Source organism: Sminthopsis crassicaudata, chromosome 1 (genome assembly GCF_048593235.1).
Source record: "Sminthopsis crassicaudata isolate SCR6 chromosome 1, ASM4859323v1, whole genome shotgun sequence".
Classification (NCBI taxonomy): Eukaryota; Metazoa; Chordata; class Mammalia; order Dasyuromorphia; family Dasyuridae; genus Sminthopsis; species Sminthopsis crassicaudata.
The window spans coordinates 635025977-635042981 of record NC_133617.1 but is presented as its reverse complement, the minus strand read 5'-3'; the positions used below and the strand labels follow the sequence as shown (position 1 = coordinate 635042981).

Below are 17005 nucleotides of genomic sequence, written 5' to 3'. Positions count from 1 at the left end.
AGATTTCACAACAATACTAATCCTAGGGAAGGAAAAGAGTAAGAAGGCATTGGGATTCTTGAAGGGAGATTGTCATAGGATGAGAAGATTTGGAACAGGAAGGATCATTTAGCCATCTAGTGGTTTTTAACCTTTTTTTGTTTTGTTTTTTATATTGAAATATAGCAATCAAAATATTTTTTAAAAGTTTATAGAACCAGAGCAGTTAGATGGTTCAGTGGATAAAACACTGACCCTGGAGTCAAGTGCACCTAAATTCAAATCTGGCTACAGGCATTTATCAGCTATTCAACCCTAAGCAAATCACTTACAAATTGCCTCCAAAAAACCCTAAAGAACCAAAAAAAAAAAGTTTGTGGAACCCAGATTAAATCCCCCAGATTCTAGTCCAACCTCTTTATTTTATAATTTTATCAAAGAATTTTGGGTAGAATGGGTGGGGAAGGAAATAAAAAGAAGGGGAAGAATAAAAGGAACAAAATAACAGACTTCATTGTAATGTAGTTGACAAATTGCCTAGGGCCAGCACTAAAAAGCAAAGATAAGCAAGCAGGCAGGCAGTCCTTATGGGGCTTACTCAAAACCGGGTTTATTGCAGACCATGCCAGCCTTACCTTTCCAAGGTTTGGTAGCCTTCCCTTTGCAGACTACAGCTGCAATGCTGCAGCTACCCTGGATGTAGACGCGTCTGGTAACTCATCTCACTACCTCTTGAGACTTCCCTTTCTTCTTCATCAGCTGGCCAAGCAGGGGATTTCCACCTGAATTATTTGCTGCTACTGCTATCCTCTTCCTAATTTTTGCTGAGCCTGATTTCTTGAGCACCCTAGCGTCTCTCCTCCACTCCCATGCCCCCATTATTGATACCTAAAGCTTCACTGTCTCCAGAACCAAAAACAAAGATAGGAACCAATTTAGCTATTGGTGAAACCCCTTCCTGCTTCTGAGCTATCGTCATCAGTAAACTACCCACAATGCTTTGTTTTGTAACTTTGTCCATCATTGTTATCTAGGTTCATGTATTAGTACCCTACTAAACTGTAAGCTCAGTGAGTACAGGGGATATGGTGTAAACTTTCCATCTCTTTCTCTATCCTCCCCCCTTCCCATTCTTAACTCCCCTCCCCAGACTACAGCTCAGTGTTCTGCACACTTTCTAGCCATGTGATCCTGAGCACATAAATCTTTGTTTAACTCAGTTTCCTCATCTGTAAAAAAGGGGCGGATAATAATAACTAATACCTACCTCCTAAGATTGTTGTGAAATTAAATGAAATAAAATGTGTAAAATACTTTGCAAACTTTGAAGTCTTATATAAATTCTGGTTATTGTTATTAAACAAGAGATATGCTATACTTGGACATCTGTCAGCACATACTTAGACCTATGTTGAGCTGGATTGGCTCTTAGGGATCATTTAACACAACTGTATCATTTTACATGTGAGGAAAATAAGGTTTAAATAGGGGAAGCTTGAATTCAGTGCTCTTCCTAGGATTTCACCCAGTGATGTAGTCTCCCTAAAATCTTTAGCCTGAGTTGAAGACCTTCTCCTCATTTTTTTCTTTCTGCTGTACAGCGTTTAGTGACCATTCTAGGAAATCTGGCTTGGAATTTAAAAACCTTCCTGGAAAATCAAGGATAGCACAGGCTGCTGGTAGATCCCATATGCATCATAGAAAAACTAACTGAAGTCAGATTTGGGTTCAGTACTGTTTTTAAACTCTCTAACAATTAGAGCTGTTTGTAAGTGAAATGAGTTATTTTATGTGGTAGTGAGAGCTCCCCCGCCATTGGAACGTGAAGCTCAGAAAAAAGCAAACCATTCTCAGTAAACTTTTGAGGGCTCCAAGTATACTTATGAGACTGGGAAATACTTTGTAGGATGTCAACATAATGGATCGATTTTCTCAGAAATGATAAAGTTGGGCTAAATCAGTGATGTCAAATTAGTAAGCCTCATAAGTGCTGTCATAACCAGATTAAAATGCAGTTGGGAATGTTGAATGAAATAAATAAAAATACCACAAAAGAGAGATAATGTTAATTTGTGGTTTTCTAAGTGATTATGTCTACTGAAAAAATCCATTTCTATTTGAATTTGTAGTCCATTAGGCTTGGCTCTATCCACTGTGCCACTGGGCAGTAATTTGATACAGTGAACTGAGCACAGAGCCTAGTCTTCCTGACTTATCTTCCTGAATTCAAATCTGGCCTCAAAGACTTTGTGACCTTGAACAAGTCACTCAACCCTGTTTGCCTCAGTTTCTTTATCTGTAAAATGAGCGGGAGAAGGAAATGGCTAACCACTCCAATATCTTTGCCAAGAAAACCCCAAATGGGGTCATGAAAAGCTGGATATGAATTAACAACAGGCTAGATAACTTCTACTGTTCTTTGTAAGTCTGAATAATAATATCTAATATTTCTATGGTCCTTTAGGGTTTAAAAAGTGATTTACATATTTTCAAAAATGTAATCCTCTTAACAACCTATACTCATAGGGATAATCATATACCCATTTTATGGATAAGGAAATCAAAGTCCCGAGAAAAAACATATTTCTCCCAAAATCATGCAGCTTGTAAATGTACAAAGTAGGATTTGAACACAGAACTCGCTGGCTCCAAGTCTGGTGTGTTATCCATTATGCTACCTGGCTGATTTGAAATGTTGTCCTTATACACACACACACACACACACACACACACACACACACACACATGCGCACACATGAGTACATGCATATATATATATATATGTGAGCATATACATATATGTGTGTATGTATATATATAAATGTGTATGAACCTGCTGTCACTGTCAGAGAGAGACTATTGATTTTTTTACTTTCCTTAAATCCAAGCTTGAAAAGATAAACAAATTTCAGAAATTTGGAGAGCCCAAAGGGCTCTAATTTTCTTTGAACCAAACACAATCTGAGATTGTAATACCAATCAAATTACATAATGTGAAGAATTATTAATAACTACATTGATTAACAAAAATAACAATAATCTTAGAAAGAAAGTGGCCCCCCATGGATGTCCCAGTTCCATTTTCTTTCATCTACTCTACAAATCTTGTATGTACCTAAATATTTACATGCTGTCTTTCCTGTTGTATGAACTCCTTGAGGGTAAAGACTATCTTTCTTTGTGGTGTCAGTATTTAACACAATGGATAATTCATAGAAAGTTCTTACTATTTTCTTTCTTAGCAAGTGGTCTAATCCCATAGTAAAGAAACGAGTTCAAACCCTGGCCCTAACACTGAGTGAACTCTACACAAGTCCCTTCGCCTTTCTAAACCTCAATTTCCCCATCTGTAAAATGGAGATAACATTCACATTGTTTATGTCATAGGGTTATTGGGAGGAAAACTACTTTGTCAGCCTTCATAAGCCACAAATGAGTTCAATTCTTATCAGTTTGTTTTTCTCTCAGACATTTTTGGTGCATGACTTACATGAAATTGTGTATTGGTTATTGTGAGCACTTCTGTACCTTCATCTCAGCATTTATTTCATGTGTTCTCCTTCATGCAGACTGTATGTCTGAGGATTTACCAGATTGCAAGGGAACAGATGATATAGATGGCAAGAAATAGGCCTTTCAGGACACTGATTCTCTCACATAATTTGTTCACGGACAGAACAATTCAAAGGAAGAGAAATTAAATTCAAGCCAAGAGAAAGAAGTGAAATTCTCTAGTTTTTGATGGCATGTGAAACATTGTAGAGCCTGTGGTTTCTCACTGTCCTGGAAAAGTTTTCCTCCCTCTCTCTCTCTCTCTCTCTCTCTCTCTCTCTCTCTCTCTCTCTCTCTCTCTCTCTCTCTCTCTCTCTCTTAATCATTTGCTCAGAAATCTATCTATAGAAATTTCAGAAATTCCTGATTTCTATGGAAATATGCAATTTTTAACCTCAAATTTCATTTAATACTTGCTGAACACTTATAAGCAAACCCTTGTGGTAGGTCCTTCTGGGAACATAAAGATAATTCCATGAGTTTATACTGCATTAAATTGAGTCAGACAGACAACTAATTCCATTTTTTGGTAGGCTAGAATTATCAATCAACAAGCATTTGTGAAACACTTATTCTCTGCAATTGGAAACACTGAAAACAAAAATAAAAATTATAGGTTCCAAGGAGAGGAACTGTAGGTAGGAGAGAAGGGACACATACAATATGTACATATATAAGTAGATACACAATAAATACAATGTATTTATTTACAAATTCCAAAGAGTGTGACAAATCACTCAGTCCATTAATTAATATACCAAAGATAGTGACATGGGATTTGGTGAAAGATCATATCCAATTTGAGGGCAGCAAAGAAAACAACATGAATTAGGCAGAATTTTCAAGCCTCAGAACTGGATGGGACCTGAGAAGTCTAATGCAACCAGGGGTTGTGAAATATAGCTGGAACTGGAGCCCAAGAGCTGATTGTTAAATTTTCATTGTAAGCAATTATATCTTAGATATTAACAAGTATTATAAATAAGGCTTGATGTATTGTTTTGTTGATTATCCAGACTTAAGAAAGTATGGAGAAAATATTAATAATGAAGATTAAACTAAATGAATATCATTTTCCCCTCCAGATTTATCAACACACTATAGGAGTTGCTTCTACAAAATCCCTGATGAATGGTCATCCAGTCCTTTCTTGAAGGTAGAAGATTCATTACCAAAAAATGTGTAAGATTTTGATAGGTGAGGATGAGAGAAGAATAGGAAAGAAGAAATATGGCATCATGTGTATGTAACTGCTACTAGTGTTCAACTCCTAGAGACATCTTTTTTTTCTTTAGAAAAAGAAAACTAAATTTTATTATTTTTTAAAAGCTTTTTATTTTTCAAAACACATGCATGGACAATTCTTTAACATTAGCCCTTGCTAAATTTTGTGTTCCAATTTTCCCTCCCTTCTCCCATGTCCTCCCCTAGATGACAAGTAGTCCAATATATGTTAAACATGGTAGAAATGTATGTTAAATCCAACATATGCATACATATTTATACAATTATTGTGCTGTGCATGAAAAATCAAATCAAAGCAGTGAAGAAGAAGAAGAAGGAGAAGGAGAAGAAGAAGAAGGAGAAGAAGAAGAAGAAGAAGAAGAAGAAGAAGAAGAAGAAGAAGAAGAAGAAGAAGAAGAAGAAGAAGAAGAAGAAGAAGAAGAAGAAGAAGAATAGGAAGAAGGAGGAGGAGGAGGGAGGAGGAGGAGGAGGAGGAGGAGGAGGAGGAGGAGGAGGAGGAGGAGGAGGAGTAGGAGGAGGAAGAGGAGGAGGAGGTGGAGGAGAGGAGGAGGAGGAGGAGGAGGAGGAGGTGGAGGAGAAGGAGGAGGAGAAGGAGAAGGAGAAGGGAGAAGAAGAAGAAGAAGAAGAAGAAGAAGAGAAGAAGAAGAAGAAGAAGAAGAAGAAGAAGAAGAAGAGAAGAAGAAGAAGAAGAAGAAGAAGAAGAAGAAGAAGAAGAAGAAGAAGAAGAAGAAGAAGAAGAAGAAGAAGAAGAAGAAGAAGAAGAAGAAGAAAATGCAAGCAAGCAACAACAAAAGAGTAAAAAATGCTATGTTGTGAACCACACTCAGCTCTCATGGTCCTCTTTCTGGGTGTAGATGGCTCCCTTCATCACTGAACAATTAGAAATGGTTTGAATCATCTCACTGTTGAAGAGAACCAGGTCCATCAGAATTTATCATTGTATAGTTTTGTTGTTGCTGTGTATAATGATCTCCTGGTTCTGCTCATTTCACTTAGCATCAGTTCAGGTAAGTCCTAGAGACATCTTTTAGTTTCTGAAAGACCCTCTCTGTTCCACTTCCATCTGAAAAAGCTCAGGGGTTACCCACCTGACCATTTAGTATCATAGTAATCATCCTTTTTTCTTCCCAGTGAGTGGGACTTACAAACCCTTAAATCTACTTCATTTAAATCCAATTGACTTGCAAGTGAAGACATCACCTTTCTGGTATTATTGGTCCTCTTTGAGAATGAAGGATGAACAATAAATCCTCCTCTTAGAATTCATACTAGACACAGCTATTGCTATTGCAGGGGTCTTGCTCAATTGTGATTAGGAATAGCTTATTTCTATTATTAATACCAACTCTGAGATTCAAAAGTCTGTGATTCTGAGTCTGGTCATTCATAATTACTTCATGACTCTTTAGCCTACAAATTTGCTAAATGTAGTTCTCTAACTCTCTTGCTTTATTTTTGGTTTAATGTTGTCTGGCTCATGGGATGAGAATACAAAATCTTAGAATCAGAAGAGACTTCAGAAGTTTTTTAACCCAACCTTCTCTTCATACTTGCCCTCAGAATAAAACTTCTATTACACTCTCAAGTAGTCATACAACCTTTGCTTGGAGACCTCCTACTGATGAATTTATGACTTTCTGACATAGTTTAGGACAGCTTGAATTACTTGGAAGTTTCCCCCTAGTGGTGAAATAAAATTTGTCTCCCTTTTATTGGTCCCATTTCTGTTCCCCAAAAGAAGTCTAATCCTTCTTCCACATAAAAAAAGAAGTTGGATGAGAGCTCATAACTCATAGTTTGGACACTCTGGCCCTGAGTAATTGAGAGATAGCCATTTTGAATTTTGTTACAGTTGCCAGAACTGTAAGAAATCATAGAGCTCCAACCTCTTTCTCTCATATTTGAGGAAATTTGGGTCCATGTTTAAATATTCATCCTGATCCTGCTTCTGTGATGTTGGACAAGTCCTGGTTTGTAAAATGAAATGATTGAACTATATCAGATTAAGAGATGCTTTGACCAAATTATCACTCTTTGTAGATGATATGATGGTATACTTAGAGAACCCCAGAGATTCTGCTAAAAAGCTATTAGAAATAATTCATAACTTTAGCAAAGTTGCAGGATACAAAATAAATCCACATAAATCCTCAGCATTTTTATATATCACCAACAAAATACAATAGCAAGAGATACAAAGAGAAATTCCATTTAAAATAACTGTCGATAGCATAAAATATTTGGGAATCTATCTGCCAAAGGAAAGTCAGGAACTATATGAGCAAAACTACAAAACACTTTCCACACAAATAAAGTCAGATCTAAACAATTGGAAAAATATTAAGTGCTCTTGGATAGGCCAAGCGAATATAATAAAGATGCTAATACTATCTACATAATCTATTTATTTAATGCTGTACCAATCAGACTCCCAAGAAACTATTTTAATGACCTAGAAAAAAATAACAACAAAATTCACCTAGAAGAACAAAAGGTCAAGGATTTCAAGGGAACTCATGAAAAAAAAAACATCAAATGATGATGGCCTAGCTGTACCAGATCTAAAACTATATTATAAAGCAGCAGTCACCAAAACCATTTGGTATTGGCTAAGAAATAGATTAGTTGATCCACTGATCATAGGTTAGGTTCACAGGACAAAATAGTCAATAACTATTGCAACCTAAAAATCCCAACTTTTGAGATAAGAATTCACAATTTGACAAAAACTGCTGGGAAAATTGGAAATTAGTATGGCAGAAACTAGGCACAGACCCACACTTAATACTGTACACCAATATAAAATCAAAATGGATTCATGACTTAGGTATAAAGAATGAGATTATAAATAAATTAGAAGAACTTAGAATAGTTTACCTCTCAGACCTGTGAAGGAGGAAGGAATTTGTGACCAAAGAAGAACTAGAGATCATTATTGATCACAAAATAGAAAATTTTGATTATATTAAGTTAAAAAGCTTTTGTACAAACAAAACTAATGCAAACAAGATTAGAAGGGAAGCAATAAACTGGGAAAACATTTTTACAGTTAAAGGTTCTGATAAAAGCCTCATTTCCAAAATATATAGAAAATTGACTCTAATTTATAAGAAATCAAGCCATTCTCCAATTGATAAATGGTCAAAGGATATGAACAGACAATTTTCAGAGGATGAAATTGAAACTATTTTTACTCATATGAAAGGGTGTTCCAAATCACTATTAATCAGAGAAATTCAAACAACTCTGAGATACCATTATACACTTGTTAGATTGGCTAAGATGACAGGAAAAGATAGTGAAGCATGTTGGAGGGGATGTGGGAAAGCTGGGACACTAATGCATTGTTGGTGGGATTGTGAACGGATCTGGCCATTCTGGAGAGCAATCTGGAATTATGCCCCAAAAGTTATCAAACTGTGCATACTCTTTGGCCCAGCAGTGTTTCTACTGGGCTTATATCCCAAAGAGATCTTAAAGAAGGGAAAGGGACCTGTATGTGCAAAAATGTTTGTGGCAGCCCTCTTTGTAATGGCCAGAAACTGGAAATTGAATGGATGCCCATCAATTGGAGAATGGCTGAATAAATTGTGGTATATGAATGTTATGGAATATTATTGTTCTGTAAGAAATGACCAGAAAGATGAATACAGAGAGGTTTGGAGAGACTTACATGAACTGATGCTGAGTGAAATGAGCAGAACCAGAAGATCATTATACACTTCACCAACAATACTATATGAGAATATATTCTGATGGAAATAGATATCTTTGACAATGAGAAGATCCAATTCAGTTCCAATTGATCAATGATGGACAAAACCAGCTACCTCCAGTGAAAGAACACTGGGAAATGAATGTGAACTACTTGCATTTTTTTTATTTCTTCCCAGGTTATTTTTACCTTTCTAAATCCAATTTTTCTTGGGCAACAAGAATACTATATGGATGTGTACACATTTGTTATATTTAAGATATACTTTAACATGTTTAACATGTATGAGACTGCCTTCCATCTAGGGGAGGAGGTGAAGGAAAGGAAGGGAAAAGTTGGAATAGAAGTGATTGCAAGGGACAATGTTGAAAAATTACCCATGAATATTTCTGTCAATAAAAGCTATAATAATAATAATAATAATAATAATAATAAAAGATGTTTTGAGTTATAAATCTTGTTAATAGGGAAAACAACAAGACTATGTATAGATCTAGAACTGGAAAGGACCTCAAAAATCTGCTAATTCATTGATCTAACGTGACCATTTTTGTTGGCTATTGTTGTTCAGCCATTTTTTCAGTCTTGTCCTACTCTTTGTGATTTTATTTGGAGTTTCCTTGGCAAAGATAGTGGATCAGTTTGCCATTCTTTTTTCAACTCATTTTACAGATCAGGAAACTGAGGAAAACAAGGTTAAGTGACTTAACCAGAATCACACAGCTCATAAGTGTTTAAGGCCAGATTTGAACCAAGGAAAACTAATCTTTTTTGATTTTAGGTCTTATGTTTTATCCATTGCACCACCTAGCTTTTATACTATTAGAGACTACTAAAATTTTTGTTCCTTTTCTAAAATTCTGATGCTGTTACAGTTATAAAATCAAAGTTATTTAATAAGTAGACTTTTGATTGAAGTATCTAACTGAACAAATCTCTGAGTCAACCCTAGGAGCCTGCCCTTTCCCACCTCTTCAAAGTAGGTCTGTTCAATTTTTTTTTACAGAGAGCAAGGAGTTCACTGTGGTTTTTCATTTTTTCAGAAAACTTTCATTGGTCAACTGAGTGCTAAATACTCAAAACTAAATGGCTAAATACTAAGTGTATCAAGTGTAAATAATACACTTTATTTGATAAATGTATCAAATAAAGATTCCCAAATCTTTGAGAAGAAAAAATAAGGGTTTTTGAGAAAGAATAATAATCCATCTTCCAAGATTTCATGCAAAGTCTTATTATTTCCACCAATAATTTTCATCTTGTGTTTGACGTACCAATGTTTTTGTTAGGTCAAAACATTTTTTCAAATTCCAAAAATAAGGCAACTCATATCTAGAATGAATGTTCTTCCTTATATTAGTTTCGTTACATCGCTGTAAAAACAACTATGTTGTCAATAGTATATTATTGACTGATTCCATTTGGCTTTCATTTCTACCTTTTGGACTTTATTTATCTCAGTAGAATGGCCCTTTAGCTTTTATTAGTTGAACTATTAGAGCAAATTCTGATATTATGCTACTTTCACCTTAATAAAAAGTACTTTACCTGATAGAGAAATATATTCTGCATTTTTGCTCCATAAATTGTTTTGATGAATAGATTACACAAATACAAAAAGGTCTGACTAACAAGAGAAGAAACATTATTAGAAATCCTAATTGGCTCCTGTCTCAGCTAGTGATACAGTGCAGCATTTCCAGTCCAAGGGAGACAAATATTTTCGCCACCAGGGACAAGCTGGCTCTTTAGGTTGAGTAAGCCACTACTTTTTTTTTGTTAGTCATTTGTAATGTCTGGCTCTCCATGACCCCATTTGGAGTTTTCTTGGTAAAGACACTGGAGTGGTTTGCCATTTCCTCCTCCAACTCATCTTATACATGAGGAAACTGAAGTAAACTGGGTTAAGTGATTTGACCAGGATGCCACAGTAAGTATCTGAGGCTAGATTTGAACTCAGGAAGATGTCTTCCTGACTCCAGGTCCCAACTATATTCCTTGTAATACCTAGCTGCTTCAAATCACTACTGCCTTTGACATTTCTCTTCTTCTCTGCCAAGATCACCCCTGTCTTCTAAGTCTTTTCTGTGAAAGGAACTGTTACCAAGTTACACCCAAACACCCACACACGGGTATATATATACATATATATACACACACATACATTCTGTATAGTATTTTTCCCAATTATATGTAATTCATTTTTTCACTCTTTAAAATTTTTAAAATATATTTCCCTCTAGTTACATGCAAAAACAATTTTTAACATTTGTTTTTAAAATTTTTGAGTTCCAAATTCTCTCCCTTCCTTCTTCTCCCCTCCCCCAGCATTGAGAAGAAAAGCAATTATTGTTTATATATCTACATTTATTTTTTATTTGCACTTCAAATTTTTTTCTCCTTCTCTCCTTTCCTCCTTCTTCAAGATGGAAAGCAATTTGATATACGTTTTACATGTGTAATCATGTGAACATATTTCTACATTTCTCATGTTGTGGAAGAAGAAACAGAACAAAAGAGAAGAGCCATAAAAACAAAAGATTGAAAAAAATCAAAAGAATAAAAAAAAGTATACTTTAATATGCACTCAGATAATTCTTTCTCCTGATATGCATAGCATTTTTATAATGATGTTTTTTGGAATTATCTTGGATTATTATACTGCTGAAAAGCGCTAAGTCTACCAAAGTTGATCATCACATATACTTTTACTGTGTACAATGTTCTCTTGATTCTGATCACTTCACTCAGCATCAGTTCATGTAAGTCTTTTCTTGTTTTTCTGAAATTTATCTGTCCATCAGCTGATTTTTAAATGCAAATGCAAAATTTTTCATTTAAAATGTTCTCATGAATGAATAATGAATAAATTTTTTAAATGGTCATTATGCACTTACTATGTGGCAAGTACTTTGCCTTTGGGGATAAAAACACACAAAAAATAAGATAAATCCCTACTGTCAAGGCATTTACCTTTTAAATATGAAGGGGAAGACAATATGTAGGGGAATAATGGCCTTAAAGACCTCTGCCTGGGTAACCACAGGGATGGTAAATGAATTCCTAGGCAATGGATTGACAAACCTTTCTGGAGCAACTAGGTGACACAGTAGATAAAGTGCTGGGTCAGTCATGTCAACCAGTGCTTTCTTATTGCCTCTATGATCAAATACTCTGTTCCTTGAGGGCAAACATTGCCTCTTTTTGTATATCTTCCTTTAAGTCTTTTGGAGCAACTAATCAATCAATATACATTTACAAAGCATCGTGATGATTGATCAATTGATCTAGAATAAGCAAAGGCACTGAGATGTTTGGATGAGGTCAAACATGATTTGGCTAGAATGAAGAATTCTTATAACATTATCCACAGATAATAGTAGAAATCAACCTAAATTGGGACTCATGGGGATTTTGAATAATAACAATAATGATCTATATTAATCTAGCACTTTAAAATTTGTAAGATGCTTTGTGAAATAATGCAAAGTCATGCCCATTTTAGATATGGAAAAAATAAGTTCAGGAGATTTGCCCAGTCATATAACTAATAAATGTTGAGACTGAGATTGGAATTTAGGTTCTAATGCCAACACCCTTTATAAAATTTCATATTGTTTCTTTTGAATGACGGGAGGTTTAAATTTAGATTTTATTCCATAGGAAATGTAGCTATTGAAGGCTCTTTAGTGGGATAGTAACATGATCACAGATTTAGAAATGGAGAATTTTGAGGTTATCTAGTGAAACCATGTAAATGAGGGAATTGAGTCCCAGATCCAAGACTCATTCTACTGCATTAACTTTCCCCCTGGATGAAAGTGGTATTTCAGAAAGATGAGTCTAGTGGAAGGATAAAAAGTGGTTTGAGAAGCATGACCAATGTAGTTAAGAAGCACTTGAATTAGGTTGGGGCATAAGGTACTTGTGATGATAAGAAGAGAAATAACAAGAATAACAATGATGACAATGCTGATAATAGTTCACCTTTATGTAAAACTTGAAGTTTGGCAAAGAGTTTTTCTTGACTGATTCTGAGGAAAAGGCAGTAAAAAGAATTACAGATAAGGAAATTGAATTTCATAGAGGATAAACCACTATCATACAAAAAGTCAAGGGGACATTGAAATCCCAGTCTTCTGTATCTAAATCTAGCATCCTATATCTTGCTATCTGTTCAATGGAAGGAAGACCAGTGTAAGACAGACCACCTTTGCCCCATTCTAGGTCCTTTGGAAGAACATATGTATATATAATTTTTGTTGTTGTTGTTGTTGTTGAGTTTTTTATTTTTGAAACATATGCATGGATAATTCTTTGACATTAACCCTTGAAAAACTTGTGTTCCAGTTTTTTCCACCCCTCCCCTAGACAAGTAGTCTAATATATGCTAAACCTGGTAAAAATAGATTTTAAATCCAATATATGCATATACAATTATACAATTATCTTGTACAAAAAAAAAAAAAAAAACAACAACAACAAATCAAACCAGAAAAAAATGAGAAAGAAAATAAAATGCAAGCAAACAACAACAAAAAGAGTGAAAATGGTGTGTTGTGAATCATACTCAGTTCCCACAGTCCTCTCTCTGGCTCTCTTCATCACAAGATTTTTAGAACTGCAGACCACTAATATTAAAGGTATTCTGTGAGATTCTCTCAATGCCCTTCTTTCCTAAAATCAACATAGAAGCTTCATACAAAACATTTTATTTTTAATATGACATTATCAGTTCATCAAAATACACTAGAAAAACTACTATTTTCCCCCAACATGTACCTTTCCAATTCCTGTCCTCATTTCTCAAATTTTCTTTTACAATCTATGTCCATCAGTTTCTCAAGATTCCTCTTCTCCAGGAAGTATTTTCAAATTAACCTTGCTGAGCTCTGATTGATCTCTCTTTTATTCTGTATTATTGCAACATTTATGTATTCATGGAATTTAGAGCGGGGAGACAATTTAGAGATCATCTAATCTGATGTACAGGGCAGCTAGAGGATAAAATGCTAGTCCTGGAGTCAGGAAGACTCATCTTCCTGAATTTAAATCTGGCCTCAGATCCTTACTAGCTATGTGGCTCAAGGCAAATTCCTTAACTCTGTTTGCCTCAGTTTCCTCATTTGTAAAATAGTCTGGAGGAAGAAATGGCAAAACTATTCCAGTTTCTTTGCCAAGAAAACTCCAAATGGGGTCATAAAGAGTCAAATATGATTGAACAAAAACAATGTGATACACTGTTCTCATTTTATAAATGGGGAAATTAAGTTTTAAATGAGTAGTTTTGTGCATCACTTGGCTAGTAAATACTGCAATCAGTATTTAAACCCAGGCCTTTTTTCTACTCTACATTTAATTCTCATGGGATAACAGGCTTTAGTGCAAGAAGGAAACTTAGAAGTCATTTAGTCCAATTTCAAAATTTTTTTCCTTCCTTTAAAATAAGGAAATTTTACTTATTTAAAATTATAAATGAAACTGAGCTCTCAGAGAGATGACTTACTCAAAAGTGGCAAACTGAGATTGTCTTCTGATTCTAAAGCCAATGTTGTTTTTACTAAAATATGTTAGTTCCTATTCACTGTAAATCCTATTATTTTGTATTTGGAAAACCTGGCATGGAGAGGAAGTGACTGGCTTTTCAAATCTTCTGCCCAAGAAAGGTTTTAACAAGCCTGAAAGACTTTGAGTCTAAGCCCATCTATAACAGTGTTTCTAGTTTGAAGATCAACTTGGATAAAATGACAGAGGTTCATTAGCAACCAATGGCCTACGAAGTTATAAAATATTTTGACCATAGAAACTGGTGAAACTGTCTCCTAAGGTATAGTGGTTAGCCTGGCAAAGTCAAAGATTTTTAAAAGTCTTTTCTTGTCTTTTTAAAAATCTTCCTTTCTTTCTTTTCCCCTGCATCTTTCCTTCTTTTTTTTTTTGTCTTTCTTCCTTTCTCTTTTTCTCTCTTTTTTTCATTCATTCATTCTCTTTCCTTCTTTCCTTCCTTTCCTTTTTTCTTTCTCAAACTAGGCCTGCAATTTTATTAATGTAGGAAATTTCTAGTAAGGAGATGCCTCTATTAATGCAGATAAATATTATCTCTGTGACCTAGAATCTTAGGAAGATTAAGTGGCTTGTCCAGGGTCATACAGCCAGCAAAGGCTCAAAGTATCATTCTGACTCCAAGGCCATCTTTCTATCCACTATACTACACTACTCACTGAAGTGTACTGCTTTGTAATTGTATTTAAAATAAAGCAGGATGGGAGGGGGTAGAAGTATATTTTATGTTCTCTAAGCAGATTGTATATTGTCCCATAATAGGGATAGTGTTGTTTAATTCAATTCTTTCCCCATCACAGTTTCTAGGGAATTGCTGGGCCCAGAGCAATTGCTCAACAAATGTCCATTTATTACTCATTTTTTAGCTTTCTTTTAATCTTGGTAACTTTTCTTTGCACATTTAAACTAGAAGGAAAAGTTCCCTTTCCCCTTTCAGTTAATGCTATTATCATCTAATAACCTTGTGAACATTCCCGTAAAATAACACTTAAATCTAAACAAAAAAAAAAAAACTAAAAAAAAATATTTAAAACTAAAAACTGTTTAAATACTCTGCGAAGAGAAAAAGAGGAGCTGATCCCAGAATCAGTTAAACAAACTACACAATGACAATAACAATGTAAATAAAAGAAAAAGCAAGACTCAAGATATAGAAACTGAATGCCATCTAATTACAAATCAAAGTTGACCTTGAAGGAGAAATAGTAAAATGTACCTCTCCCTTTCTTTGTAGAGGCAGGGGACTGTGGATATGAAACTCTGTATATACTGACTGTCTTAACTGATGTGTTGGTTAGTTTTTCTGACTTCTTTGCTATAGAGAATTTCTGGGAAAGTGAAGAAGGGGGGACAGGTAACCCCAGATCAAAAGATATAATTTTTTTAAGAGGAGTTAGTCCAGAATAACAATACTGCATGCCAAAGAGAAACTAATTCAAAGCAGATACCACTGGGCAGAAAGCTCTCTGACAGGAACTTTAAAACGTGGTTCAAGTTTCCTGAACAGATATTTCCTGAATATATTTTTTGTTGCAGTTAAATTGCTTTATAACCTCCCAAAGGAAACAATGATCTTTAGAAGGAAAAATCCTAAAATCGCAAGGCAAGAAGTTTGTATTATCACCTAAATCCCATTTAAATCATCCCAAATGACTGAAACTTATTCTATTTTCCAAGATCTCCCTTAAGATACAACTTCAGAGCACGTTCTTTTCCATAATCTCAACTTCTTGTTATTTGCATGGTTTCAAAGATCAAGTACTACATGCAACATAATACTCACATCAGAGTCCAGCAAGCCTCCTCTGGAAAGAAAAACACCACCCAGTTCTACTCATCAGATTCTTCTCTGGCTACCATTCAATTTCTTCAAAGACTCGTAACTGAAGAAAGAAAGAAGGGAAAGTTTGAAGCTTAAGGTCTCTCACATAGCAAGCAGGAGGTTTTAGATAAGAAATGACCACAAAAAAATGTAAAACTCATACTGCCCTTTTACTACCAGACCCAACCTACTTTGTTATAATTTCACTTTCATATTTACAACAATTATACTGTATTAGCAAAAAATTAGCAAGAAAGAAGGAAAAAACAAACAACAAAGACGCAGAGAAAGAAAGAAATCAACAGTCCCTGCCCTCAAAGGAGCATGTATTTCACTGGAGGAATACAAGGTATATGAAGAACTAACAGCTGAGGGAATCTGATCAAGAATGACCCTGTGTGTGCTTATCCATTTCTAGGGAGTGGGTATGAGGTCTCTGCTTCTCCCTTGATGGCTATGTCTGACTGCAGTCAGGTGGTAAGAAAAGTAGGACTGTGGATCATGAGATTTAAAGATGAATGGACCCTTTAGAGGTGATTTTCCTCTTTGCCATTAACATATAGAATCATAGATTTCAAGCTGGGAGGAACCTCAGAAGTTATCTAGACCCAACCTTCTCAATAGTTGAGGAAACTGAGACTCTGAAAGGCTAATTGGTTTTCTTGAGGTCAAGAAGTAAGTGACAGTGCTAGGATCTGAATTCAAGTTCTCTGACTGTATGAAGATTCTTTTTACTTTTCTCTGATACCTGTCAGCAGATGAAGAAATTGAAGCTCAGAGAGTTTACTTATTTTTAGTTGGTTAATAAACTCTTATTAAGTACCTACTGTGTGCCAGGCACTGTGTTAAGTGCTGAGGATACAAAGAAAGGTAAAATATGGTTTTTATTTTATTTATCCTCATGAGTAAAAAAAAAAAAATTGGATTTGAGACCTCTACAAAATTGGTACTCAGGAAAATGATACAACTGTGAGCTTTATTTTTATGCAACGTAGTGAATATAGAAAAAAAATACATTCTATAGCAATATAAACCAAGGTTTGTCCAAGAAATTTTACTTATATAGGAGAGATATGCTGAGGAGGGAACACATTCAAAGTTGGGTAGTTAGATAATAAGATTATGGACTTGGT

At 35.0% G+C, this 17005-nt stretch overlaps 1 protein-coding gene across 3 annotated transcripts in view; it reads right to left on the bottom strand.

Moving 5' to 3' along the window:
- Positions 1-16004, bottom strand: part of PDCD1LG2 (programmed cell death 1 ligand 2) — a 51993-nt gene extending 35989 nt beyond the window's left edge. The window contains exon 1 of one of the 3 annotated variants that reach the window (XM_074282860.1): positions 15834-16004. The gene's annotated coding sequence lies outside the window, so the exon portion shown is untranslated. Of the gene's footprint in view, positions 1-614; positions 870-13273; positions 13347-15833 lie in introns of those variants that run through there. The other 2 variants (XM_074282863.1, XM_074282861.1) reach the window with 2 other exon arrangements.
- Positions 16005-17005: the final 1001 nt, after the last annotated feature.